This window comes from Ostrinia nubilalis, chromosome 14 (genome assembly GCF_963855985.1).
Source record: "Ostrinia nubilalis chromosome 14, ilOstNubi1.1, whole genome shotgun sequence".
Classification (NCBI taxonomy): domain Eukaryota; kingdom Metazoa; phylum Arthropoda; class Insecta; order Lepidoptera; family Crambidae; genus Ostrinia; species Ostrinia nubilalis.
Window position 1 is genome coordinate 15,356,188 of NC_087101.1, and position 4,075 is coordinate 15,360,262.

The following is a 4,075-nucleotide window of genomic DNA, read 5'->3' on the forward strand; positions in this document are numbered from 1 at the left end:
AATTTTTTATTTTTAAAAATTACTGGTCGATGAGTTTCTTTTTTTGATGAATAAATGTTATTAAAAGTTTTTTTCTAAAAGTGATAGTTTAGCTGGAAAAAAATATTTTCCATCCTAATAGTACGCCAGCGGCGCTCGATTCGGATATAATGACGTCACGCAGCCCTGCGTACGTTGACTTTTAGCGGCAAAAACGGCCTATGTTTATTACTTAATATCTTCGTAAGTAATGGTCCGATTTGGATAATTCAAAAAGATATATCTTTCTTATGTCTTAAAGATTAACGTAGATACTAGTTTTATTGAATTTTCTACAACAGTACTGATCCTCATTATATATTTTGTATAAATTAATTGATTTTTTATGTATGTCTTCTGAGATCAAAAGATTACGTTACTACACTTATTTCTGGTTCTTTTGACGAGGTTTCCGGCGACTGGGACCGCAATTAACTTGACCACCTTTCGGTATTATGTTTCTGCCTTATCGATTAAAATGTAAATGCAGTGTAAGATTACTATAATGAAACATCAATTGATCAGATTTTTTTATCAATACCTAACTATCGATACCTGAAATCCTTATCGACTAAATCGCATCCCTAAAGACTATACCTGCGATGAAGTCTCGTCAAGGCACTGGCTGACCTACTTCAGACTGCTATCGTCTAGTTACCGTCTTGTAGTTATGGGCCTATGAATAATTAAATTCAGTTGTCGATTTTGCTTCGTTTCATTTCGCTCGGAACGGATTAAGTGGCGGCCATTTTGAAATAACTCCGCAATTTTTCAGAGTGATTTTGCAAGTAAGATTTTTCCAAGGTTTTAGCCAATATTTACCTATCTATTGTTTTTTAACTTCAATTCGACGTTTTGAGTTTTGATAATAAATACATAGTACTTTCATAAATTGTTGATGAAGTGCTTTATGAGTTCCTCTTATTTATTTTATTCTAGACTGGACACAATTGCTAAGTCTCACTAATATATTCATTTATTATGTAAGCAAAACTGGAAAGTGTTTTATTGCGCACTCCCCAGACTTGAGCTGTCATTTCGGATGATTTGTTCTAGCAATTGAACAAGCTAACGTCACTTAGCTAAGTGGACCCAACTTACGAGTTACAACTTTATGCACAAGTCATGCCCACACGTTATAGTGATGTGGGGGGCGTCGATAACTTGCTATCGATTGATCGGGTGCAACTCTATGATTAATGATATTTCCACTTACTAGGTAACGCCTCTTTTCAAAAAGATGGGCACTTAGACACCCCGCAGTCTACCGCTTTTTTGTCGATAGTTTGGTTGGCTTCCAATTTGCATGAGGAATCGGCAGATTCTACTAGTAAATCAGTGTCATGTCATGGCGTACTTCTGACCAAACTATCGGCCAACAAAATGTCAGAATGGAGGGTCTTAGATGTTTAATGCAAAATAAATAAAATTATAAAAAAATCGAGTTGTCAGTTACATAACGATGTTTTAAGCTTTAACCTAATTAACGCCCGTATTCACAAACGATGCTTGTTTAAGTGAAGCAGCAATTCGAATGCAGAGCGTTGAATATGAGCTCTGTGATGGGTTCATGTGTCACCCTTTGCGCACGCGCACTGTGAGACATCATAGTAGTGTTTGTGGATACGGGCGTACGCTTTTTTTTTGCATTATTCTAGTAAATAAGGAATTAATAAATGTTATTGAATTTGCGGTATTTTTTTTACACATTCATCATGAAAAAACATCGGAACCCGAGATAAAAATACTAGCAGTATCTTGTTCGACCCTATCCCAGATTATCGAAGTATCCAAATACTTCGCTCATATCTTACGGCGTGGGCGGCTAAGTGCGATCCTTGTCCGTTTGCACAGCACTAGAACTATGGTTGTCACGTAGGCAAATATTTTGCTTTATTACTGAGTGTAGATGAGATTTGATGGGCCAACGTTTGTTATCGTGTTTGCGTTTGTCTTTAACGTTATTGTTTTGTTTTTATTTTTGAGGGCAGAGGCATTTCAGGGTAATGTTGTCTCTGTTGAAGCTGTGAATCTCATTTTGATTACGCACATTTCTTTTTCTTTATCAAGTAAGCCAAGCCCAATCACGCAAATTTTTTAGCTACACTAACCATAGCTTGTGCTATGATAACTGGATAGCTTACAAACATACACGTTACAGAGCATGCTCTAAATTAATATTCTTTACGAAAAGTGGATGTAGCGAATATTCTGAGTGTCAAACAATACACCGACGTTTAAAAATATACCTCTTCACGAATATCAGTAACTTCATACCTATTAATTAAAGTCACACATTGCAAAACCGTTAAATTTTACTCTTAAACTTCCCATCAAGTGTAATTGCTTAAACTCTACAATAATACGCGTCAGACGTACCCACAAATCCAACATTTCCCATTACACAGCAAAAAGGCGAAACGTCGTGAAAGAATTCGAAAATTTAAAATCCAGCCAGGCTCCGTACGTATCGTGTGTTCGTAATGAATGGCTGTCAGCCGCGCGTGTGGGCGATCGACTCTACGCGCACAGCTCAAGAGATTGAGCCAGGTCATCGCCAGTACCAGAAAATAAATAAATAAATATCCTTGGACATTTTACACTACGCTTCTAGTCCCAAAGTAAGCAAAGCTTGTACTATGGGTACTAGACAACGGATATAAATATACTTAAATACTTTTTTTTTTGTAAATACATACATAATATCACAGAAATTAAAATTCATCATTTCAATTTTTTACCCGGCCAGGAATCGAACCCAGGACCTCTCGGCATAGTAGTCCGTTCCGAACCACTACACCAAACGGCCCACAGTCAAATAATCAAATGATAAGTTTGAAAAGTCACGCTACCAAAATCCAAGTAAGTTTTTTTGCGATATTCCTTCTAATGTCAATATTACGTCTAGTCCAGTCATTTAAGCTTAAATTAGGTAAGAATCTCGGAATTCGAGATACCCAGCTGTAAGTCTGTAAATACTTGTATATTGACACCCTAAAAGTTGTCTCAAAACCTACATATGGTAGGGTGTAAACAACTATTAAATTTTAAGGTCAAAGGTCACAAAAATCGGTTTATTGCGCTTTTTTTGGAAATATCTCATTTCCTATGGGTTTTTTGCTATTTGTATTTATTATCAATATTGTAGAATACAAAATTCTCTGCAAATTTTGTTCAAAAAAATTTTTATACGGTGAACCGTTTTCGAGATAGAGGGCGGCCGCTAGTACTTATAATAAATCTGTAGAGAGGTCAATTCTATACATGAAATATATTTTCAAAATAACTATCAGGGGGTGATTAGTGATCGATACTGATGCCAAAAATGCAATCAGTAAAATTTTTGACTGTCTGTCTGTCCGTCTGTATGTTCCTTATAGAAACAAAAACTACTAGACGGATTTTAACTAAACTTGGTACAATTATTCTTCATACACCTGGGCAGGTTATAGTATACTTAGGAATTCCCACGGGAACAGGAATTAGCGGGAAAATCCTTTTGTATGAAAAATCTAAACGCTTAACGGAAGTTAGACGCTTGAAATTTGGCATGTAGGTACCTTAGTAAACTTAAAGCTTAGTTACAACAAGGAATTTTAATTAAACGCCTCTGTGGTCTAGTGGTTAGACCACCTGCTTCAGACGCAGAGGTCCCGGGTTCGATTCCCAGTGGGGGCAGATTTTTCTGTTCGGTTTGGTTGGTGGTAGGGCTTGTTCTAAGTCCGCCTAGCTAGCTACCACCATCTTACCTAAGTCTGTCGCCATAACAACAATGTTAACAGCATTGTTGTGTTCCGGCAGTTAGAGGTAAGATAGCCAGTTCCTCCGTGGTTGAGGATTCCGGGTGAAGCTCGCTTCCACCTTCGGCCTGATCGTCACTTACCATCAGGTGAGATACAGGCCAAGAGCTTCCTCGTTGTGGATAAAAAAAAAAATCCCGAAATTCCCACGGGAATTAGCGGGAAAATCCTTTTGTATGAAAAATCTGAACCGCTTAAGTTGACCTGAAGTGATGCAGTGACCGCGCGCTCTCCGCCCTCTATCTCGAAAACGGTTC